The following is a 27012-nucleotide window of genomic DNA, read 5'->3' as shown; positions in this document are numbered from 1 at the left end:
AAATAGACAGATGGATGGATAGTCAGGGTAATTCCTAATGCCCCCCCCCCCCCCCCCCCCCCCCAAAGTCAACCCATCAAAAATACACGCATCAATGACAACAAGTTTAAGAAGCCCATTATAATACCCCCTAACACCAACAAATAAATCTTACTATAATGTCTAATGAAACTTTCAGTCCTTCAGCGAGAACTGGTGATACCAAGCTCTCTACTAATTTTGAATAAAACGAACTTCTTTAAATATCTTACAGGAGCACCAGCGAAACCAATGAGAGGACATTTTCCTTCCAGCCTCTGTCTGGTCAGAGTGATGGCGTCCATTACATAATGAAGTTCCTGGGTAACATCAACAATTGTGTTCAATTTCTTCAGATCTTCAGGAGTTTGTAGTAAAAAGTCAAAAGTCATTCCCTGGTAATAAAACAGGATACAATTCATCAAACTACAGAAAACAAACAATTTCCTACAATACGATACCAACCATGTACAAGACTGTATACCTTTCCTTCCTCAATTTCTATTCCAATACCCAAGGCTTGAGGAATAACTAAAATGTCTGCGAAGATGATTGCTGCATCTAAGTCAAACCGCTTCAATGGCTGAAATGGTAACATTTCCTGTGAATACTGGTACATTTTTGACAATCTACAGACATTTTGACTAAACAGTAAAACATGCTTATAATGAACACACTTATAACAAATTGATGTTTATTATAAAGTAATATCTATTTCCCTAGGAGAGGGGAATAAATTTTGTTGTTGGATATAACAAAGTTTGGTTATAACTAGTGATGAAAGGATTGTTGCCGACAATCGATTGTCGATCGTTTTTGGCTCTTTGATTCCGATTATCGATTTTATATTTCATAATCGATTGTCACCCGTACACTAGTTGATAACTAATCCGAGATTTTTCTGACTGTTAACCCTGCTTTTATATCGTGACATGTGCGGGGGAGAGTCAGAGTGGACTCCATATTGAAAAGTGGGAATTCAGCGACACCAGCTATTGTCGCTGTTTTGCCTACCTTTTACAGCTTTATTTCATGGGTTTATTTTCCAAGGTGCAAGGATTCAGTTATCGGAGGATTATTTTACAAGTTAAGCATGACTAATACGATGCTATTGCCATGTAAAAAGCGCTAACACTGACAAATGAAGCATCATTTGACTTAGGGCGCCTCTTTGCCATTTCATTTCTTTGCGCATGACGTCAGCACACAAATACACAAAATTCCAATCGGCGTCAACGTAGTCATGATTAACTTGAAGAATACTCATCCGATAACTGAATCCTATCTAGATCCGTGAAATAAAGTTGTAAACGGTAGGCAAAGTAGTCATGATTAACTTGAAGAATACTTATCCGATAACAGAATCCAATCTAGATCTGCAAAATAAAGTTGTAAACGGTAGGCAAAGTAGTCATGATTAACTTGAAGAATACTTATCCGATAACTGAATCCTATCTAGATCCGTGAAATAAAGTTGTAAACGGTAGGCAAAGTAGTCATGATTAACTTGAAGAATACTTATCCGATAACTGAATCCTATCTAGATCCGCGAAATAAAGTTGTAAACAGTAGGCAAAGCAGCAACATTAGCTGAGTTCCCATTTTTCAATATGGAGTCTGCTCTGAACCTCCCTTGCACATGTCTCAATATAAAAACGACATTAAAAGGCAGAGGAATCTCGGATTAGTTGATAACTTGATATATATACATATATCCCAACCCAGGGAAACCCAAGTCAGACACGTGGATTTTTTGCCTTAAAAGTAATAAAAGCCAATCTGGATTTGTGGCTGGAGAAAACACATTTCATTCCTCATTAGACCTAATAGGCTAATATCTAGAAGTGTGTATGTTGCACATACCCAGGCATAAAACTAAAAAGAATAACCTCAAAAATAATAAACATTTATTAATTATATATAAATACCGATTATATAGTTCATTAACTGATACAGTTTTTCCGATTAAGACCGATTATCATTATAAATATTTTCTGATTATTCAACACTAGTTATAACAAACTGTATTTGGCTGGCCCTGGACGTTCGCTATGACTATTTTTTGCCGGCCCTAGACGTTCGCTATAACTATCTTTTACTAGCCCTGGAGGTTCACTATAACTATCTTTTACTAGCCCTGGAGGTTCATTATAACTATTTTTTACTAGCCCTGGAGGTTCACTATAACTATCTTTTACTAGCCCTGGAGGTTCACTATAACTATCTTTTACTAGTCCTGGAGGTTCACTATAACTATCTTTTACTAGCCCTGGACGTTCACTATAACTATCTTTTACTAGCCCTGGAGGTTCACTATAACCATATTTTACTAGCCCTGGAGGTTCACTATAACTATCTTTTACTAGCCCTGGAGGTTCGCTATAACTATCTTTTACTAGCCCTGGACGTTCACTATAACTATCTTTTACTAGCCCTGGAGGTTCACTATAACCATATTTTACTGTACACAAACTAACACACAGACCTGTAGGGTGATCTCACATGCAGACTCGGGGTTTTTCACCATATCGAAAAATGAAGATGATGTTTTAGCTTTGAATTCTCCATATTCTGTAAATCAATGAATAAGTAAATTAACTGATATAGTAAGTAATAAGTATAATACAATATTTTATTAATATATAAGAATAGATTTGAGATCGATGGGGGGGGGGGGGGGGGGGGGGGGGGGGGGGGGGGGGGGGGGGGGGGGGGGGGGGGAGGGATACTGTTTTTGTTCTGTCTCTCACTCTGTCGGAAAATTTACCAACCTAATAACTTCTGAACTAAAGAAGTTAGGGAATGAAAATATTGAACAAAATGATAGAAATATATGATACATGTACAATATAGTTGATTACTGCAACATAGTTACTATGCATGTACTACATGTACATATGTTTCGTGTGTTTATTATGCATTGATAGATTTGAAGGCTAATTCTCTGTTCATCATGCAGTGCAATTGTTTTTCTTTTCTTTTCCTTTGTCAATTGTTTCTGTAATTTTGGACTTTAATGCATCATAATGCTCCTCTTCGACAGGTCACTCTCGGAGGGGGGGGGGGGGTGTGTTTAACAAAACACATCTGGTTTACTCTACAAATGTTACCCGGTATACAACTGGTGACGAGATAGTCAGGGGTGTGTGTGTGTGTGTGACTGACCTGGCAGATATCGTCCCTGCTTGTCGCATCAACCAGACTGGTGTACGCGCTGTCCTTTCACCTCGGGCAGCTCTTAAGATGAGGTCATTTTTCAATGGTGGAAAGAACTGTCAACAAAACAAAATCCACTTAATTCAACTTCATGGAAAGACAATCAACACACTACAATAATTAGAAACAATTTCATGGAAAGACAATCAACACACTACAATAATTAGAAACAATTTCATGGAAAGACAATCAACATACTACAATAATTAGAAACAATTTGTGAAGAGGTATATCACAGTAGGCAAATATAACTTCTACAGAACGAGACAAATGATCTACAGAAAAGTTAGTCCCTAATGACTTCTAGGAATTCCTAAAGACCAAAAGTAACAATAAAAGACAAATAAAACAAATTATGCAGGTATTAGTTGCTAAATCTTAATAGAGTTACTCATCTACTTTAGTATATCTATAATGATCATTATCAAAAACTATCTTTCTATCTCTTCTGCATATTCAAGCATTTTTTCCAATATAGTTCCCTCATGCATATGTTTGACTTCATCATTACACTCAAACACAAGTTCAAACGGTGACCTGATTTCCCCACACACCTTAGACAGCTTCTAGTCTATAGACCAAAATAGTGCTATATAGTCCAGTGTAATGTTTACGGCATGCCGTTGAGATGAGCAAAGACCCTTAACTGGGCTGGGTTAAACCATACAAATCTTCACTCTTTAATGGATCAGGGCCTGGAGTTATAAAACTTTTACTGTATTCAACTCAGTCATGTTTGTTTGACTACAAACCTGAGCCATCTTTGAAACATACTCGAAATTCTTGACCATGCACTCCATTTGAGTGTGAGAATAATTTAATATTTTATTACTTCACTTTTGAGTATGAGTATGATTTAGAGCACAGAGTTTGAGTTGAAAACATGCTCAAAAAAGTTTTATAACCTCTAGGCCAGGCCTTTTTGAAAAAAGAAAAATCTTTTTTGAGCACATTTCATACTCAAACCCCATGCTCTAAATCGTACTCATACTTAAAAGTGAAGGTTATGAACTTTTATAAAATCATTCTCATACTCAAATGGAGTACATGTTCATATATTGATGGATGCTTTGGAACTTGCTCAGAGTTGTACTTATAGCGTCAGGCCGGGTTTGATCGCAAGTGGCCAGATAGCTCAGTTGGTAGAGCACCTGATTAGAGATTCAGGGGGCCCGGGTTCGAATCCTGGTCTGGTCTGTTGCATTTTCTCCCTTCCTTTTACATGGCTGCATGAGTTTGAGTTAGAGTACGGTAAAAGTTTATAACCTCCAGGCCTGGACTTCTTTTGCTGTCTTTCAATAGAAAATTCATGATTGACTTTGAATTCACATTAAGGACATGTAATGGAAGCCTGCACTGCCATGTCAGTATATTTAATTCAATTTTAAGGAATGTATCTAGATATAAAGGGTTGTTTGTGTTAGGCCTATATGGTGCATGCATGCATTTTATTTGATTTAACATTTTCCTGACGCATCACTGAACACAATACTGTGTCAATCCACAAAATGTCATATGTTTTGAAAATTGGGCAAATACTAAAAAAAAAAAAAAAGAAAGAAAAGAAACAAAAAACCAATGAAAGAAACAAAAAGAAACAGGACAAAGAATAAAAAGTGAATAAAATGGACGTATGTATCTACATGATAAACACAAAAAAAAATAAAATAAAAACACGTGTCAAAATTTAGTCTGTTTTAAAATTGTAAACATCGCCTAGATAGATGTCAACATGAGTATGAAACATACAGTGCAGAATTCTGAAAGCCGGCAAATATTTTAATGCAAGAATTACCTGAGTTATAATCGGGGCTGTCATCATAAGCTTTATACTGAATAATGAAAATATTTCACACCACAAGCTCTTCCGCTATATTTACATAACATACGGTAAGTTTATCGTACACAACTGACATTCAATCATAAAAAAACACGTGTTGAAAATAGAGTGATGCCCCTTTGTAATGTACTCAAAAAGAAATTTGCGTTACCGCATTCACGGATTTTATTCGCAGCGCCCGGGAGGTATTCTGATACAGCGATGTCTGTACGCCCGTCTGTTTGAGGTTTCTGTTAATTTTTTTCTCATATCAAGCTTAATCTTGCTGTGTAGCTTCTTTATTGGTCACTTGAGATGAAGTAAAGTAAATTTTATTCAAAGAACATGATATATTGCAATTTTGATCCAATTTGACCTCCCTTGTACAATATTTGAAATTTAATGCTACATGGCTTGTCCATCTCCCTGATTATGTTGAAGTATTTGTTTCATGTGCAGATCCAGAATTTTTCCCAAAAAAGGTCCACCCCAGACAATTAACCTGAGGAATTGGCCCAAAGCTTTCTTTCCCACTCGATTAAAAGGGATTTCATATCAGTGTTGTCTATCGACTGGGTGGATGTAAAATGTAGTCCGGGGCATATATATGTCCCGCGATGTCCGATATTGATATTTGCTGATTTATCGTTATACGTTAGTTTTTCTTCAAGTGTCTTACTAAATATGTTTTAAAACGATCACCAAGGGGTGAATTTACGATGTCAAATTGGGAATTTGGTGTACGGAAATTGCCAAATTATTTGCAAATAATTTTTTTGAAGATGATTGGTGGTATCCGTAGATGTGCAATTAGGTTTCAGAACAATCTAATTAAAATCAGATTGTAGAATACGCTCACAATCGCTACAATACGCAGGGTTTACGGCGCGGATCTAAGAAGTCTGATTTTAATTAAATTGGGTTCAGAATTTTCTTTTACACTCTAGGGGGCCAATTAAGGGTTAGAAAACGACATTTCTTTCTAGAAAAACCTTTTTTGGCATTATTACACCTTTCTCGTAAATGTCTTTTGTTTTTTAATGCTTTTAATAGGTTTTTGTACTCACCTATACGCCATTAATCAAATATATATGACCTTCCCCTCCCACTCCTATAGGGTTTCTCGCCGTGAGTACTTTTTTCTCTTCCAACCACTGGGACTAGCCCCCGTTTAAAAACAATTGTGAAAAGGATACTAGTTTTGTTTACTATTTTTTTACGGGATCAAGTCCCCGTGTTTCAATGTACTTTTAAAAGGGTATTACATAAAGTAATAACATGTAACAACAACTTTCAATGCTGAAAAACTTTATTTTTTCATTTAATATTATATTTTAGATACAATGTACCCTTTTTATGAATTCTAACAGTGTCAGTTTTATTTGAGAGATACGACACTGTTGGGGTACCACCTATATCGTTTCCTTGAGTCTATTTCTCCGCATCAATGCTTCCTCGGTATCTCCCATTATCTGTTTTATAAGTTGTCCTTTCTTAAGATCAAGTTCTTTGCTACTTCGAGCTTTATAACGCGTCGTAGCAATAACTCCGATGTTACGCATTGCACCAATATCGTCGTTCATCTCTATATAATTCCAATATAATTTATTACAATTGTTTTGATTGGACAAAAATAAAGCTGAACAAGAGTTTACACATCAATAAATCCGAAAACGCGATGTATTCATACACGCCTGAAAACAAATAACATAGTGCAGGGAAACTATTCAAATTTTTGCAATTGTTGATAAAGTGAACGAATTGGAATTATAAAAATCAAACATTCTTTTTGAAGAATTTATCGATGTGTAAATTCCAGACATTTTATTCACAAACTTAACATAAATGTGCTTCGCACTTTTATTCAGTTTGTGAGTAAAATGTCCGGAGTTTACACATCGATAAATTCTTCAAAAAGAATGTTTAATCCTATAATAATCTCCTTCCGCTTTTCTGCAGGGATCGTCGTCTTTAATCGTCTTACATGTTTCGGCCTTAGTGCAACACAAAATTCCTTGACGGGGAATGGATTTGGCAGACGACAAGAGGATTCTTCTGGTATAGTTTTATTGTTTCTACATCATCCTCATGATATTCAGTCACTAATGGCGAGGGAAATTTCATCATTAGTGAGCCTCTCAGAACTGCATCATAATTGGGAGAAGCGGCTGTCGTGTTTTGGGTACTGTGAGTGCTATTTTTCTGTGGTGGATCTTGCTGCCGATGGGGTGTAGAAGGATGTGGTGGGACCATTTGTCTCTTCCTGGTCCTTGTTCCCTCCTCTTTAACATTCTCTGAGTGTATGGAAGGGTTTTTCACCAAAAACACATCAATCCCCGTACCGAGCCCCGCCTTCTTGAATCTTGCCCTTTCTTCTGTTTGAATCCAATTCTGATTGTGAATTGCAAGAATATCAGTCTCTTGTTGGTTTTGGAGGGATTCAGATGTCTCATGTGTATTTTCACGAATGAGGTCATATAGCGGAACGATATGTTTCACAAACTGTGAAATCACATCAGCATGATTAGGAAGCACAGTAAATCTGCTTTTGTCTAGTTCCTTGAGCTCCTGAAACATCATCTGAAGGGTTTTCTTCTTACTATTGATTAAAGACTGTAACTTTGCCCGATCTTTAACACATGCTACAGAATTTGTTTCAATGTGTTTTCGGATATCAGACATCTCTGTGTTCAAGGAATCTAACTTGTTCGCGCTCTTGGCAGAATGTCTTTTGCTGCTTTTGGAAAGCTTTCTTTCCAACTCGATTAAATGGGCTTTCATGTTGTCTTTTGACTGCTTGTGTTTTCTTACAGCGTTTTCTAGATTTTCCCGAGGTGTGTTGTATGATTTGAATTCTTCTTCTATTTCTGTCAACCTTGTTAAATTACTCCCTAGCGCAAACATCCGTGCAACAAAGGACCCCATTGGAAATAAGCTTTCGAGCTTTCATGGGTTATCCTTGGTATCTATGTATGTATGTATATACCGAATAAACATTTTATTTATTTGTTTCCTTTCCCAGCCGGGTGTGTTGTAGGACTGTGAGTTTTTGATATAGGGGCCACCCGTGGCCATCAGTTTGTCATAGATGTTTCTATGAATCTCTGTCAAGCGGTCTTCATCCCCAGACGAGTCAGATTGGAATAAATTGCCGAAAACATTTTTAAGCGAGTCATTGTGATAGCTTTTCTTCCAATTTCCAATATCTTGTACATACGTTAATTCTGCTTGAACAATGCGAATTCGTATTATCCGACCTACAGCTTCCTGCAGACGTAAAACTATCTATGACGTCATTCTCATAATTACGTTGTGTAAGCTTATCATAATCATTATGGTAGTACTTACGCTTTGCGGATTATAAAGCGTAAACTGCACCAAGTTACATTATATCGTATAGCATAGGTCAAAATTAGCTTCATTCCTTAAACACTTTACTCTGCTAAAGTTACATATCATTTTGACAGAAATTTTTACATTCTATCCATTTCGATATCAATACTTCTTTTTGAAATGCGATTTATTGAATATAGATGTATTAGCTTGAATATTATTATATTTAGGCCTACGTAAACATTGCATGTAGACAGGTAGGCCTTATGAAAGTGTTGTTGGTTGTATATTGTTAAACTTATACGGTACCAATTTTGATGCACCAGATGCGCATTTCGACAAATAATGTCTCTTCAGTGATGCTCAACCGAAATGTTTGAAATCCGAAATATCAATGAAGTTTTAGAGCTATTTTTTGGGAAAACAGAGTGCCAAAAAATTGGAGTCAAATCCCGCTCGAGAATATTCCACTCCTATGCAGTTGTTCATAGAAAATCTTATTTAATGCTGGCACGTCCCATCGTTTTTCAGGGGTGGGGGTAGAAGTATGTAGGAAGTTGACTCGTGTAGTTATTGAGAAGCAAAACAAAACAAAAGTTGCGGGGGGGGGGGGCGTAAATTTCACTTTCCCATCAGCAAAAACTGCCTCAATTTCCCCCCGGTCTTCGATATCTTAAATATATGAAAGGGGGGGGGGTGTCATCATTCACTACAATTGAATTCTTCAATTCATGGCTTCAAGCAAGCTTACATTTTTCTCATTCATCTGAAAATAAAACGGCTGTGTACATCTATCCACTTATAACACTCAAGATATCGCTAGAACAAAGAATGGTTAGGCCTACAGCTAAGACGATTGTTTAATTTATTTCTGTTTTAAACATCGCTGAGAGTGAATATTATGTACTTATCCCAAATCTTTCTTAGTGTCTGATCCTGTTTTTAGTGCCCGAATACCTGGCGTGGTTAGTACGGTATTGTAAATGTTACTACGAACTTCATACCAGAAAATACGTATATGTTACACATGATATACAGATTTCGCTGCCCTTAAAAGATCGACTTTTCTCTCATATCTACGTATGTAAGATATTATTGCTTCTTTTATCGCTTAGTACATTTTTCTGAACAAGACACCACGATTTACCTTAAATTTGAAAATTTTAGGGGGGGGGGGGGCGCCTGCGCCCCCCTTTAAATCCGCCACTGGAAAGTACCCCGAAAAACAAGTTTTCAATTAGGGGAATATGATTGGATAAAACGGAATTGCAATATATAGTCACAGACGGCGGTTCCTTTAAATAGAAGAGTTTTAGTTTAGTCTTATTTCGTCTGAGAATATTCCTCTTGGTGCAGCACTATTCGGGTAAGTATAGACCTAATATATTAGTTAAAAAATGGACTTGTAGCATATAGGCAAAAACAAAAAAATGAAAAGAAAACCCCCCCACCAGAAAACGTGTATAGTTGCAATTTAATTAACCTTTGATAGGTGTTTTGATGATTAGATTGCATTCGTTGGAAAATACAGGAACATTACAATAACTGAAATTCTGTGTTTTGTAACTACGCGGTATACCGTGTATGTAAAATTTTACCCGACATTCAAAAGCGTTCATTGACGTTGACAGGGTGTTTGCGCACTCTCAACGTCACAATTGAAGACCTTCTACTCCTTTTCTACAAGTTATACTGAAGTCACTAAATATGTATATTGAATTATCTGTTATATTGACTGATTTTGAATACGGATAACTCCGTTTACCTTATCAAGATATAGGGTTCACAGCGGGTGTGACTGATTGACAGGGGATTCCTCCAAGGCACCTGATCCCACCTCAGGTATATCCAGTGGTCGGTGTTTGCTCAACTCTATTTTGTATTGTTTATAGGAGTTATGGCTAAACTATTAGGTGTTCATATAGATAATACTTTATCACGGGATGCACACGTGGAGTTTATTTCAAAGAAAATTATAAGAAAACTTGCGGTACTTAAGAGAGTGAGTTATTTTATGCCATCAAATGCACTTATCAAGGTTTTTAATAGTATTGTTTTTCCACATTTTACTTACTGCTGTACTGTCTGGTGTAACGTACAAAATCAACTATATTTAGAAAAAATTTTCAAGCTGCAAAAAGGGCAGCAAGAATACTTTTAAATATTCGAGATATCAGGACCTCTTCTGGCTTTTTATTTTCTTGTTTGAACTGGATGCCAATTAAGGATTATTTTATGTTTAGAAAGGTTGTCTTTCTGTTCAAAGTTTTAAATAATCAAATGCCAAATTACCTAAACGTGTTTAAATATACAAGAGATGTGAGGGGTACCTGTAAAGTGCGAAACGAAACGAAACGAAATCTACCGAAACGAAACGAAACCCACCGAAACGAAACCTACCGAAACGAAACGAAACAGATTGTATAACCGAACTCTTTTAATTATAATAATTAAAAACAGTATCTTAGGCCCCTGTGAAAGTTACCACATATAAATGTTGATGAACAAATGCCTAAAAATTCTTATACAATACCAGGTATAACTGCAGAATTTATTGAAAATGAGATAAAATGTATGTCTGCATCAAAGGCAACAGGTTTGGATGGTATCTCTGTCAAACTTCTAAAACTTTCATCAAACAGTGTATGTGATATTCTTGCATATATTTTCAACTATTCTATATCTTCATGTACTTGTGCAGATGACTGGAAAAAGGCACGAGTTGTACCACTTTTTAAATCAGGGGATGAATGTCTAGTTAATAATTATCGGCCTGTATCCATTTTACCTTGTGTGAGCAAAATTTTAGAAAGGCATGTTTTTAATTCATTTTATGAGTATTTGTCAGTAAATTCTCTAATTACAGATTGTCAGTCTGGTTTTAGGCCAAAACACTCATGTGAAAGTACTCTTATTTCTCTAGTAGATAGATGGCTTAAAAATATTGATGAAGGTAAACTTACTGGTGTAATTTTTATAGACTTACGGAAAGCATTTGACACTATAAATCACAAGGTTTTATTACACAAACTCAAGTCATTTGATACTTTTGAATGGTTTAAATCATATCTAACAAATCGTACACAGAGAGTTATTTGGAAAGGCAATTTATCGGAGGAAAGAAATGTAACCATTGGAGTTCCGCAAGGCTCTATTTTAGGCCCATTGTGTTTTATCCTGTATATTAATGACTATCCACAAGCACTGAAACATTCTCATGTAAATATGTATGCAGATGATACTTCACAAGATGTAACAGATAAGTCAGTGGAAAATATTGAGTCAAAGATGTATGAAGATCTTCAGCGCAGTATAATGTGGATTAAGGAAAATAAATTAAGCTTAAACCTGTCTAAAACTCAATGTATGCTTATTGGATCGGCACAAAAATTATCAAAGTATCGAAAATTAAATTTAGTGATAAATAACCATGTCATAGAATGTGTTCAGGAGTCAAAATTACTTGGTATTATTATTGATGAAACTTTGTCCTGGAAAAGTCATATAGAATCACTTATGAACAAGATTTCCAAGAGAATTGGCATTTTAAGAAGAATAAGATATTTTATGTCAAACGATGCGCTGCTGAAGATTTTTAATACTATGATTTTTCCACATTTTACATATTGTTGTACTATATGGAGCAATCCAAGAAATGCTGAAAATGTGAATAAGCTTTTTATATTGCAAAATCGAGCTGCAAGGGTAATTCTTAACATCAGAAATTTTGAAACACCATCTAATGTCATGTTTACAGAACTTAACTGGTTGCCTCTATCAGATTACTTTGTCTATAGAAAAGTCATTTTAGTGTATAAAGTTTTACATGGTTTAATGCCAGATTATTTAAATGTTTTTAAATATGTATCAGAAGTCAGTCAGAGGCAAACTAGAAATTCTTATTCAAATATTTTGTATATACCCAGGGCAAAAACAGAATATTACAGAAGATCTTTCAGCATTTCAGGGAGCACAGTGTGGAATGCCTTGAGTCAAAACATAAGAAACTCAACGAGTGTTGCGTGTTTTAAGAGAAATTATCTTAGAGATTATCACCATACTTTTTAAGCTTCATTTTGTATTCTATTTATCTTACATTCATAATTATTTCTTAAGTTTATATGTATTCTACTTCTTTTAATCTGTGTTTATTTTACTAATATATGTCTGTATGTATGTTATATGCAGGACCATATTGAAAACTAGCGTTATCGCTAAATATGTAATCCTGGTTAAATAAAGGTCTTATTATTATTATTATTATAAATAAAATTCGCCTCCCCTTTGATGTAGGATTTCGCCTTGACTGATAAAAAGTTTTAAAAGTTGGAAGGAGGGGGGGGGGGTGAGTAAGCACAAAGTACATATCCGAAGTTGATTAAATACCATGTGTAATTAGTCTTGGTCCATAAATTTCAGAACGGAGGGTTACAGTTTCATAGGTCAGAGGTTTGGGGTAACACACTAAACGAGGGTGGGGTCGCCGGCGTTGGATACACCTTTGGGCATAATACATGTTTCATTATTTTTTGCTCTAAAGACAAATCTATGTATACATGTGGATATTGTGTATTTGTATGTAGTATATCAAATGGTGGATTCTGAATATGTCCTCCCGTTCTCTTTGTGATTTCTGCTTCCCTTGTTCATAAGCCTTTCGATTTTACAAAATGCTGACCTCCTCCTGATATTATTGCATAAAACATTTCTGTTTTCCGTCCCGTTTTCAATTCCCCGTCTTAGCAACATCCTAAATGTATAGAGTTTTCTTTAGACTCACTACATATCAATAATAATATTTAATAATACATGTATATATATTTTACCGAATTGCATTCATATATTTAATGTTTTTCCGTTATTAAAAGCACTCGCACCTCAGCAGTTAGAGATAAAATAAGGGGTTAAGAGTTCTTCCTGCTTTCAGCTTTCTCAGACACCAGCTTCTTCAAATAATATATCTATACCCAAAGGCAGATTTAATGCCGGCGACCCCATCCCTCGTTTAGTGTGTTTCCCCAGACCTTTGAAATTGTAACCCTCTGTTCTGAAATTTATGGATCCGAAACTAATTACACATGGTATTTAATCAACTTCCGATATGTACTTTGTGCTGACTCCCCCCTCCCCCCTTCCATTTTTTAAAACTTTGTATCAGTCAAGCCGAAATTCTACATCAAAGGGGAGGCAAATTTTATTTATATGTGGTAACTAGATACCATTTTCAATTATCATAATTAAAAGAGTTCGGTTATACAATCTGTTTCGTTTCGTTTCGGTAGATTTCGTTTCGTTTCGGTGGATTTCGTTTCGTTTCGGTAGATTTCGTTTCGTTTCGGTAGATTTCGTTTCGCACTTTACAGGTACCCGAGATGCGAGTTGCCGCCAAACCAGGTCGAATGATTATATGTCTAATTTATTATATTTACCAAGAGCTAAAACTGAAAATTTTAAACGTTCATACAGCTACTCTTCTGCATTCCTTTGGAACAAACTGTCTCAAAATGTTCGAAGCTCTGGTTCGGTTGGCATTTTTAAAGCTATGTATTTGATGGAATATTTTCATAGAAGTAGCACTTAACATCGTGCTTTCCTCTGTTTGTTCAGGTGTGCCAAATGTAGTTGTGATATGGCACTGTGCGTGCGTGTGTCTTATGCTATTTTTTCTTCTTTCCTTTTATGTCATGTATTCATATTTAGGTAATAATTTTATCACTAATTAGGTGTGTCTAATGCTATATTTTCCCCCCTTTTCCTTTTATATCGTATTCATGTTTAGATACTAATTTTAGATGTTAATTTTATGTTTGTGTATATGTTTTAATGCAGGGCCACAATGGAAACTAGCTATATGCTAATTTGTGTTATCCTGGATAAATAAAGGCTATTATTATTATTATGAGATTGGTCACTGTTCGTTATCTTTGCCTTTCATTGAAGTAAAACTAAATAAGAGTTTAACATCGGTTATAATAAACAATTCAGGTCAGTCCCCTGAATGAAAGGTAAAGATAATGAACAGTGATCAATGTCATACAAAATAGAGAGTTGTGACCCCTGGACACATGAGAGGAGGTATCAGGTGCCTAGGAGGAGTAAGCATCACCTGTCGATCGGTTACACCCGCCGTGAGCCTCATATTCCGATCAGGTAAACAGAGTTAACCGTAATCAGAATCAGTGTGCCAAGAACGGCTTAACAATCGGTATGAAACACGTCAGACAGCATTTGACCCAATGATAGGTTGTATTGGCAAACTAGATCATTATAACGACCATAGAAGTTGCAAAATGCTGACTTTAAACAAGACTGTTGAAACCCCTGCACCATCAACTTGTCAGTAGCTTGCCTTGATTTAAAAACTGACCATATGCAGAACAAGCTCTTGCAGAACGGCTTAACAATCGGTATGAAACACGTCAGACAGCATTTGACCCAATGATAGGTTGTATTGGCAAACTAGATCATTATAACGACCATAGAAGTTGCAAAATGCTGACTTTAAACAAGACTGTTGAAACCCCTGCACCATCAACTTGTCAGTAGCTTGCCTTGATTTAAAAACTGACCATACGCAGAACAAGCTCTTGCATATCGAATCAGTTGAGAGACATAATTAAACACCATATGCAGGTGATAATGGAATATTGCTACATAAATATGGGAAGTTGACGATGGAGAAACTGAAATCATCCCGTTAGTCATAAAGTTGAGTTGTGAGTTTGCTGTTAATATCTACTTTCAATAAAATATCTGAGTATGAAGCAGAAGTGGATGACTCTGTGGTGTCTTTTATTTCTAGTTCACTGGGATATATCGAATCAACATATTAATGAAAATTATCATTGTTAATAGATAAAACGTAGATATATCTAATGTCGAATTGAAGTCCACGGCAGATATTTTTTCTTGTCAGGCTGAAGTTTTTGAATAAAAACTGAATTTCAATATATCCGGAGTAGACGGTATCTGTAAAATCTATAAAACATCGCATACTGTGATCAAAGGTTGTCATTATTTATTTACTACATCTAAAAGTATACACATATATATACAGATGTGCATTTCTGAGTCATAGGTTTTACATACATATAAAAAAAAAGTATGGTTTGAATATGAGAATTTTAATATAATAATACATAATATTGTGTGAATGTGTAAGTGTAGATCATCACATATTTTGTAAATTAAAATATTCATATAATTAAAGTATTATTTAAAAAATAAGAAAAAGGAAATTAAATATTTAAATCATTTTGTACAGATGTAAAATAAATAAGAAAATAAACATTTCAATGTGGACTCTCTATATTTCCAATATTGTCGTTGAATTAATCAGCTATTTCATCCATCAAGCTCAGTAAAAATTGTAGTTCAAAAGTTCAACATTCTTCATCTGACATGTTCATTTCGGCATCCAGACTCCCACACTGACATCACTTCCTGCACTTGCTAGAACTCCATTCTGATAGGATAGCTATAAATAGATCAAACACTATATAAACCAACAAAAAGTACAGGTACCTTGGTGACATATTAAACAAACCACTTTCACACTAAAGGGCTTGAGTGTCAGGAAAACAATGGAAATAGAGCTAGGAAGACCGTTGTTACGCTTGTATTGTGAGACTAGGTAAAAAGGGAAATCGCATCTGAACAGAGACTAAGATTTTCTTATATGATTTTCATCAGATTGCTAATATCAGAGTCCATTTTTTCCCCATTTGCTCCACCTTTGGAGTTCGAAATCACTTTATAACCTGGAAACAAATCTATCCACTAACAGATAAACTAATTCCAGCCCTAACAAAAGCCTTAAGGGGGGGGGATAAGGAATTTTTGCAGCACAAGTTGACTGAAATTTGCTGGTCTCTTACCCTTGTGACAGCTGCAGAGTGATTTGTGAGTGTTGTGATGGCCTCTGGGTTACGACTGGGTTCCAGGACTTTGATTGTATTGTCCATGGAACAAGAAAATATGGCTCCTGGTGTGTAAATCACTCCTGTAGCTTTGCCAGTATGGCCTACATCATAAGTCTGCAAGAATAAATTACATCACAAGTATAAATAATGGCAAAGCCACGCTGACTATGGGCTGAATCAACCAGATATATTTTCATAAAACAGTTCATGAGGAACAAATTTGGCACTGCAAAACATAGTTGTAGCGAAAAACAGTTTCTTATAACCAAATTTGTCATATCCAATAAAATTTTCCTTATTTTGTACAATACGAAGTAAAGCTAACATCTGTTGAAATACTATTAAATAGTAGTAATAACTACAATTATTTAATGAACAAACAAATATTTGATGTTGTGCATGCATTTAGTAGTTAGGAGTAAACAAAAACAAAATGCTTTATCATCATCATCGGCATTTTGATTAACATTAGGTGCATCTTCCACAGCAGTGGGCTTCCTTCAAGGTAACTGGCTTGCTGCACGCATGGCAGACTTAACATTTGACTTCCAGGCATCTCTGTCCAATGGGTTGACATCACGAAGTCCCCACTCACGCTTTTTCTAGCTGTGCTTTCCAGGTCATCTTTGGTCTCCCTGGTTGTCGTCCTCCCTCTTTTTTCATATTAAAGACATTATTGATTGCCCCACTGGATCTAGCAATGTGTCCAAACCAGCGTAGCCTCTTCTCCCGCAGGATAGCGTCGAGGTCATCCATCCCAAGTCGTGCCAGTAGCTCGCTTGATCTGACACTAACCATGTCTTCTGGCTTTACCCTGTAAATCTGTCTGACCATGGCTCTGTCATTTTGTTGTAGGCGAAGGAGGTCTGGTTTTGGCAAGGGCCACGTCTCACTTGCGTACAGCATCGTGCTACGCACATATGTACTGTACAACCTGACACGGGTCTTATAGGAAAGATGACGGGAAGAGAGGACAGGCAGTAGTTCCCTGAATTTATTCCAGGCCGTCTTCACACGAGTGATCGTTGAGAGCACACATCCTCCATCCACAGACAGCATGTCACCTAAGTAGCAAAAGGAAGCTACTACCTCTAGCTTGTCTGTTCCAACTTGAACTTCCTTCTGTGGCCTCCAATCTATTGGTCGAGCAGTTCCCAGGCATCTAGGGCAGCGGTAATTGGGATCCTCTTTCAAGTGCTTAAGACCGCTGCACTTCTTATGCACCCAGTGCTTACATCCCTTGCAGTGTATACTGTTGCTGCCTACACCGGTACGGCACACGGGAATTCGCCCGAGCTCTGCAGAAGATCCAAGCCTGTGCCACAGATCATGATCTTGGTTTTCTTGGCATTGACTCGGAGTCCCTTCCTCACCATTGTCTCCTTCCAGGTCAACAGTCTACTGACACATTCTTCCAAGAAATTTGAAATGATGAGAAGGTCATCGGCATAAAGGTCCTCCCAGGGCACTCCTGCTCATTTAATGAATACAAATTTTATATTATTTTTTTTACCTTTTATTTATTGCTAATTCTTTGTTGAATGTCTTTCCTATAATTATAATTGTGTAACTTTGTACTTGTAGACAGAACTACGTAGGCTATTATGTCTGATAGGAATAGGAATCCATCATAATGATATAGTCATTTCCATTCATAGGGATCCATCATAATGATATAGTCATTTCCATTCATAGGAATCCATCATAATGATATAGTCATTTCCATTCATAGGAATCCATCATAATGATATAGTCATTTCCATTCATAGGGATCCATCATAATGATATAGTCATTTCCATTCATAGGAATCTATCATAATGATATAGTCATTTCCATTCATAGGAATCCATCATAATAATAGAGTCATTTCCATTCATAGGGATCCATCATAATGATTTAGTCATTTCCATAAGCAGAATGGTGATCATTGTATAATGAACGATGCAGAAGTCAAGTAGCTCTGAAGTGAATTAGCTGATTCAGGAACAAACAGGACTTTTCTCTAAAGCTGTCTTTCACTAATATATTGCTTACCTGTACATGTTCAAACTGTCCAAGAGACGCATCAAACAGCTGTAGATTTCCGTCTTTATCTGCCACCCACAATTGTTGATGACCAAAAGATATGTCCATCGCATAACTCTCCAACTAAGTAAAAGATTGTCATAAATTGAAAATTCAAAAATATGATTTAAAAAAAAATTTGACACAAAACAGCATCCTAAAGGTTACACCTACATACATATGTATATATATGTTTACATTTTCAATGTTTTTGCCTTTGATACTTTTACTAATTGTAATGATAGCCATTTCTTCATGAATGCCATGCATTTGTGAACAATGTGCATATGAATTTTGAAATATATAGTAATATTTTAACAGCTGGGAATTCTGACTGAAATGAAAGCAGAATGTAAATATATAAATTTCAGGGTCACAAGGACTGCAAATATCTTGGAACCAGTAGAAAGATCTTGTCACAAGAAATGCTGAAGTGCCATATAAAAGCTCTAATGTTTACCATTTAGAAGACATGACTAATGTCAAATTTTTTAAAAGTAACTCAAATGCCAAGATCAAAAGGTTTAGTACCCACGGAAAGGTCTTGTCACAAGGAATACTCATGTAAAATATCAAAGCTCTAGCACTTGCTGTTCAAAAGTTATTAGCAAGGTTAAAGTTTCAGACAGAATGACAGACGGGGCAAAAACAATATATATCATATACCTAGTAGTGTATCAGTCCCGATACACCTATCTTGGCTAGGGTGAGACAGCTGCAGGTAGGTAGGGCTGTCTCGCCCTAAGGGCCGAGATATCTCTGTCTTGGCCCGTTTTCAAGGGGCTGTCTCGCCCTCAAATTTCAAATAGCTATTTCTTCTTTAATCTTTTGAAATCTAACATAACTACATGAAAAAATGATGTTAGACACAATTTTTTTCAAATATAATACTTTCTTCCACGACAAAATTTAATTTAAGCAGAAAAATTAAATAAAAACGTTTTCAAAAACAGCGCTAAATTGTAGCGAGTATCTAAGCAAAGGGGGGTTACCCAAGTAACAATTGTTTATTTAGAACAATATGAGTTAATCCCTGGAGGCGTCCAAAAAATTGCGCCAACAAAATAAAACCTGCAACCTTGATAGTAACAATATGCAACTCTATATAAAAGAAACAGTATTGACAAAGGGAGGGTGGGTGGTGGGTTTTATTTTCACAGCACAATATAACAGGCTTTGGAAAGTTTGGAAAAGGACGCTTGGAAAAAGGACGCTATCTAAACAAAGAATTTGATTTGCTCAAAATCCGTTGCTATCCGACGGTGTAAAAATTCACAAATTTCTCAAAGCGGCATAAATTGAATTATCTGTTGATAATATTGTTTTATGCCTCCTATGAGAAGAAACCGTCCAAGCAGTAACAAATAACCAAACACTGTACCCTTACCAAAATGTAAAGTTTGCTGCAAATTTGCCGCAAGTTTGCGGCAAACAAATCAGTGTGCCAGAGCTGTTTGCCAGAAGTGTGCAGCTAATGCCGCTAGCGGCATACAGTGTGCCACTAGCAGTACACAGTGTGCCACTAGTGGCACAGTGTGCCAGAAGTGCACCACAACTTTTCCTAAATGAAACAGTGTGCCAGAAGTGCACCACAACGTTTTCTTTGGTATTCAGAATCAAAACTGTGTGCCAGAAGTGCACCACAACTTTTTCTTTGGTTTTCAGAATCGTGTGCCAGAAGTTCACAACTTTTTTCTTAAAATTTTAGAACTGAAACAGTAAGGGTACCAAAGTTCACGACTTTTTCTTGAATATTTAGAATAAAAGAGCCATATCAATATATCCATCACAACATTTTCTATAATAGAACATATGCAACATTTCTCGCACCCCCTTCAATCGATCTTCTTGTCTTAATGGGAATTAGCGGTCATTTTGTCACCAAATATTGAATTCAATGAAAGTTGCCCTATAATAGATATTATATATTAAAGTAATAATTACACTTGTATTTAATTATTTCAAACACCTTTTAACATCTTGAAAAAGAATATGTGATTTTGGTGATTGAATATTATTGTCTTGCGAGACAGTATAATTATTCTCTAGTTACCTTTGCATGTTGTCAGCAAAATGTATTTGTTGTTTTTGTTTATATTTGAGAAATGATTTAATTGGGGTGCAGTGAATACTTCTTCCGTATATATATTTCTTTACATTAAAAGCGGTTATCTAACATAGTTTTATTAGGATTAATTTTCTTGTTTTTGTACATAATAAAAAATAAATGTTCTTATTAGTCATCAATATGTATTTCAATATCATCGAGAGATTTTGAGAGAAAAATAGTTGCCATCACTTTCACAGCTAATGCCCCTTTAAAGTAAGATGTAAGTGCACAGGTATCTGAATTTTAATCTAATTATTTCAATTATTTATTGATTCACCAAGCATGTTGGCATACAATCATGTTACACAATATGAGATATATAATGACAAAAAACTAATTACTAACAGTTCATTTACATATATGTAAATACAAGTATATATTTGATATGTACCTGTGATATTAGACTATGTATACAATTTAGTATTGCATATTACATAAATTAAATGTAGTTATAGCACTCTACTTTTGGTGCGCAATTCAAAACATTCATGGAAAAATTAAATGTAGTTATAGCACTCTACTTTTGGTGCGCAATTCAAAACATTCATGTAAAAATTCAAAAAACCTTCTAGCATGAACTACATTGACAGGGTTGCATAGTACTTTACAATGGTTTTCCTTTGATATAGCATCGTGTGAATTGTAGATGTTCAAAGGGTAATAGTTAATTAGAAAAAAATGTGAAGAATTTTTTTTTTTATATCTAAATAAATGAAGAGAGAGAGAGAGAGAGAGAGAGAGAGAGAGAGAGAGAGAGAGAGATATTTCTTTTCTTTATTTACATGTATATCTGTTGATTACAGTTCAGATACTGGGTTTGTGAGTTGAAATTAATCAAATGAGAGTGGTAAAAATCCACCTTTATATGCATAATTTACATATCAGGATTTTATCCAGGTACGTTATTCTGGTTTGTGGAATGCTAATTTATACTAAGTTAGAATAATCTAAGCTGTATACCAAAGTAGGTCTTCATGGGGCTTTACGGCTCTATGCATCGTAAATAGAGATCGGGTTCAATGCGTCGGGTGTGGGATTCACACAATATATGCTGAGCGCGAAAGTTGATATTGACAGGCGCCATAATGTTATACCGGTAAACAACATTTTGAACATGAATCGAGAACAGGAGTTGAATCAGTTGATGCAGATATTCTGAGGAGAATCTTCCAGTCATTGAGTAAGTGAATTACTGTGTATCTTATAGTTATAAACTCTCTAATATATTGTTCAAAACGAAACTGACCATCGCTCATATTGTATGTTGTTGCGTCAAATCTTGCAAGTCGGTGTTTACGTTCATAAATTTACATGCTTCATTCAATTCTTTGAAATTATGTGGAATTATTTTTTTTTAAAATTTCTTTTGTATGAGATTAGACTCCTTCTAGTTGCATTATCGTAGCCCTCGCGGATTTTTTTCTTATACATTTGGACAGGACCATAGATCTATAGGCACTTTTAAAAATCAAAGTACTTAAAGTACTCGTGGGAGTTGAACATTGTGGAAATTCAGTTAGAAAAGATAGTACTGGAAGGGTAGGGGGATAAATGACTGAATATTATGATTTTAGATACAAATCAACTGTTGTTGTTTTTCAAAGCGTTACAACAGCAAACATGGATAATGGAAGGCCCATGGGCCACAACGCTCCTCGAGTAACTGAAGTCGTGTTGTTGTTTTCTAGAATTTCACCCCTTTATATTCTCATGAAAAATGTGACCACATATTATGGCCCAAACATTCAAATCAATATGGTTATCAATGCCTTGCAGTTATGAAGAAGTTTTTCCCCTGTATATATAAATTCAAGTTTAATCCTAGTTATAGCTAATTCTAAGGATTCATTACTTGAAAAGGTAGTCCAATATGCTAAACTGTCACCTGAGTATACTACAGTCCTGTAGAGGATCAATGGAATGGTAAATAATTTTATAATAACTCAAAATAAATGAAATGCAAAAAAATTAAAAATTGTCGGGCATCGGAAATGCACAAGCCGAGTTACGCAAGGAATGGGCATAGAGGGAACCGGCAGAAAAGTTTTCAAGAATTATCAAGCAGGGAGCAAAATTTTGCGTACATAAATTTCAGCCGACTTAAATCCTTTGTGACCTTGACCTTTAACCCTTGATCAAAATCAATAGGCTTCTTTGTCTCATCAAGGGCGATAATCCGTCTAAGTTTAATTGAGATCCTATAATTTGTTAAAAAATTATAGTGCAGAAAACTAAATTTTCTCCAAATTTCAGTCTATTTATAGCCACTGTGACTTTGACCTTGTGACCCCAGAATCGATAGGCTTTTTGTCTTACTTAATCGATCTAAGTTTGATTGAGATCCTATAATTCGTTCAAGAGCTATGGTGCGGAAAACAATTTTCTCCAAATTTCAGTCTATTTATAGCCAGTGACCTTGACCTTTGACCTAGTGACCCCAGAATCGATAGGCTTCCTCATCTTACTGAGGGTGACAATCCATCTAAGTTTGAATGAGATCCTATAATTTGCTCAAGAGCTATGGTGTGGAAATGAAATGTTGATGCGTGCCCGCCCAAAGGCACTTCATCAGATCATAAGCCGAGTTCGACTTCATCAGATCATAAGCCGAGTTCGACTTCATCGCAACTCCGCTAAAAATGAAACTCTAGTCAAATAATGTTATTTATTGCCAAGGTATCTGGGATATTATACTGTGGCTCAAACAGGGGGTGAATGAACCTGACAGTATGGAAAGCATATAGTGGAATCAGACTTGTGATGCTGGAAATCTATAGTGATTAATAAACTATACATGTACAAGATCCATAACTTTTTTTTTTTTCCAGTTTGTGAGGGAGAATCCTCATGTCTCTTTCATCTGTAGACAAATAAACAATGTGTTTTGACCAGAACAATTTCCAATCCTTTTTGCAGCATAAATTCAACATTGTGGCAACTGAGTTAAACTTTGATAGTGAAGTAATACATGGCAGCACCTTATCCCATGCTCTTAAAATTTCTGTTTGACACACACTCATGACATCCACTCAAACATTACAGAGTGCAGCAAAATCCCATTGTAATAGGGGATTCAAAATGGATAACTGGTACAAAATATGGTACATACTATTCAAAAAGGATAATGAATTTGACATATTGATGTCTTGGAAAAGGAAATTCTGACATCGGGGCTCTAAGCGTTTTCAAACATTGTCATTTGATAAAAGTGTTCTACATTTTTAAAAATAGAGATTAATATGTCTTTACATACATAGGTGAGAAAGTTTCCATTATTCCTAGCCGAGACATACCATGTATGCGCGAAAAATTCATAAACAAATATCACACTACTCACGTAGAAAATGTGGACCTTACCGTCATCAAGCGCAGCGAAACACGCCATTTCGAGATTATAGTCGACGAAAGCTCGGTAACAGTAATGAATAAGGTACACTCATTTTGTATCTATTTTGTGACTTTCTTTATTAAAAGGAACAGTTCTCTAATGTGTAACGTGCAATTACTACGTAATTCAATAACTTGAAGCATGAAGCAGTTTCACTTTGCCACCAGATATAAGAAATTTTATTTCGTATTCCGATCCCAATCGAAAGTTGTTGACTGGGAATGACGTGTTTTAATGCAATCTACATGTAACATCAAGCATTTTTTATATCACATTAAAAAAAACCAAATATATACACATACACAATGTTGTAGAGTTATTTCTTGTAAATTTTCTGAGGTTTCGCACCATATTCGATATTTCGCGCCACGGTGTCAATAGGGCTTGTGTGCAGTTGTCGTTCGTTTCCCTATCAATGTTTATAGGTGACGCTGCAATACAAAGGACAATTTTCAACCTTATCTTTTATTTTTCTATGTCTATCAGTATCAATTTGATCGAAATCTTGTATTCAAATTGATTTGAATACAATATCATTGCATTTATTTACATGTCAATTATCAAAATTAGATTAATTCAGAAAAGTTACATGGATTATTTAATGGCGGATGTTTATAAAAGTTTATGTTGATTTACTTAGGAGTAAATCAGCTGACACAGAACCCCCGCTGACGACCACTATACAAATCAATACAAATTACTGCGCAGAAAAGTGCGTGATGACCCAGGGAGATTGAACATAGTTCAACTCCCAAAAATGGAGAGAGAGGGGGAAGGCCGGAAAACAAACAAATAATTAGGCCTATTTCCGTAATACTTATGCTATTTTTTGTTTACTTTCTACTCGGGTGATATTTGCAAAACTTAATTAGTTTATTAAGTAAATTGTGTTTTTTAATGAATGGTTGATTATTTTTTTTTTTTTATTCAAATGCTTATGATTTGAACCCAGATGTCCAGTTAGAAAAATTAAACTGCATTATGATCAGGGATGTGACCTCCGGAATCTCAATTTTGTCTCTACATATATGCATTTAATACGTTATTAAAATGGATTGAAGGTCTTGTCTTGGCAATAAAGTTAATTTGTACGTAAAGTTGGGTCAGCATGATATTAACAGTTGTACATCAGATATTGCATTTATTAGCCCAATGGGCTGTAACACAACATTGATTATTGCTCGGCTTTGAAAATCGGTGGCCCCAGGTGTCGGGTGACGGTAATTACATGTACACACCCCAGAATGATTCCTCCTATGTTAAATGCCTTGCAAACTTATATATAGGAGGGCCAATGGTATCTCGTAATTATTTAAAATTTTATATCTTTTTCAGAATATATTTCATGATAGTCATGCAGATTCAGAAGTTGTGATGGTGTGTTGATAGGCTGTCTTCAACTTGCCATATCTTAGAGTTCCAACATGCAGGCCTGGATTAATGTGTATAAATCACTAATGAAAAAAAGAATGACATTTCAATTTATACACACTTGCCAAGTGAATCTGATGAGACTGCTACATGTATTTGTGAGTAAAGGCACTCTGTCTTAACCGAAAAACTATTTACAGTTTATCACAACAAATGGATGGGACAGTAGAGCTGTTGCGGACAATATGTGATTGTGATGACCAAGTACTGAACAAGTGGAAGATTAGAAGAAGGTCCAGAATTCAATCATGTTTTTGATTCTAAGGTGCACACAGCATGGAGATAGTCCTATTATTCTCCCGTTCATCTATGATGGAGAAACTTGTGTAAATGTTTAGTGTTCTCCCTAATAATTAAGTGCCCACAAGTCTGTATTAATTTATCAGAATATAAAGTCCTTCACAGTACTGATTTTAAAATTAATGTAGATTGTCTCCAGATTTTTCTGAGGAAAAGTGCATAGTTTACATGTGTGAATTTTGAATATATTTCATTCTTGTCTGCAAATGTTGCCGAAACCTGTTGTTATTGATGCACAGTCATGTTATGCAAATGATAGACCTTCTTAACTACATGTACAGAAGATCATGTCAACTCCTTTGTCTTAATTGTATACACAATTCTAGCATTTATAGCATCATTTATATAGCACTTGCTAGCTTAAGAAGGATTTTATTTTCTAAAAGCTTTCATTTGACATGATTGATCTAAAACGGCCAAAATTCACAAATCTATTTAAATCACAACCTGACCTTATGTCAGAAAAGTGCCACTGTGGGTTGATATTTTTCTCTTGGATCTTGAAAGAAATTCTTTATGCAGCAGTTTCTAAATAAAATGTACTCTCATGGCCAGGGTGGGACTTCACTGAGAACTTTTTAACATTGCACAATGCAATATTTGTAGATTTAGAAGTTGTTGCAGTTTCTTTAAGTTTTCTCTCACATCTTGTTATAATTATATTTTATATTTTTGGTTGGGTTGCACAATATGCAAACAGTTTATAAAATGGTGAATGACTCAGTGGTGGGCAAGCGACAGTAGCGTCCCTGTAATAGTACCTACTTTGTGTAATCAACTCCTTTCATACCTCTCACTTGATGTTCCTTAAACTTTGTACAGTTGTTAGGGATACATTGAAGATGTGCATGTGCCTTTTTGAAAGTGATCAGACATTTTTTGAAAAATTTACATGTAGTTGAACTTCGTCATTTTTAAGCATTTCTTTAATCGACAGTACCTATTTTGTGTAATCAACTCCTCGTATACCTCTAACTTGACATTCCTCAAACTGTGTACATTTGTTTTGAACACATTGAAAATGTGCATATGTGTTTTTGAAAGTGATCAGACATTTAAAAAAAAATGTATATGTAGTTGAACTTAGTCATTTTTAAGCATTTCTTGAATAGATGGTAACTATTTTGTGTAATCAAATCTTCATGCACCTCTAACTTGACATTCCTTAAACTTTGTACAGTTGTTATGAACACATTGAAGATGTGCATGCATCTTTTTGAAAATGATTAGACTTTTTTAAAAAAAAAATTATGTGTAGTTGAACTTGGTCATTTTTATGCATTTCTTGAATAGATGGTACCTATTTTTTGTGATCAACTCGTGCACATCTAAATTGATATTCCTCAAACTTTGTACAGTAGTTATGAACACATTGAAGATGTGCATGTGTCTTTTTGAAAGTGATCAGAC

At 35.4% G+C, this 27012-nt stretch overlaps 1 pseudogene; it reads right to left on the bottom strand.

The window, feature by feature from the left end:
- The window catches only part of LOC125669475 (uncharacterized), a 41143-nt pseudogene that overhangs the window by 3899 nt on the left and 10232 nt on the right, over window positions 1-27012 (bottom strand).

Source organism: Ostrea edulis, chromosome 4 (assembly GCF_947568905.1).
Source record: "Ostrea edulis chromosome 4, xbOstEdul1.1, whole genome shotgun sequence".
Taxonomy (NCBI): Eukaryota; Metazoa; Mollusca; class Bivalvia; order Ostreida; family Ostreidae; genus Ostrea; species Ostrea edulis.
This window is presented reverse-complemented; position numbering and strand designations above follow the sequence as displayed.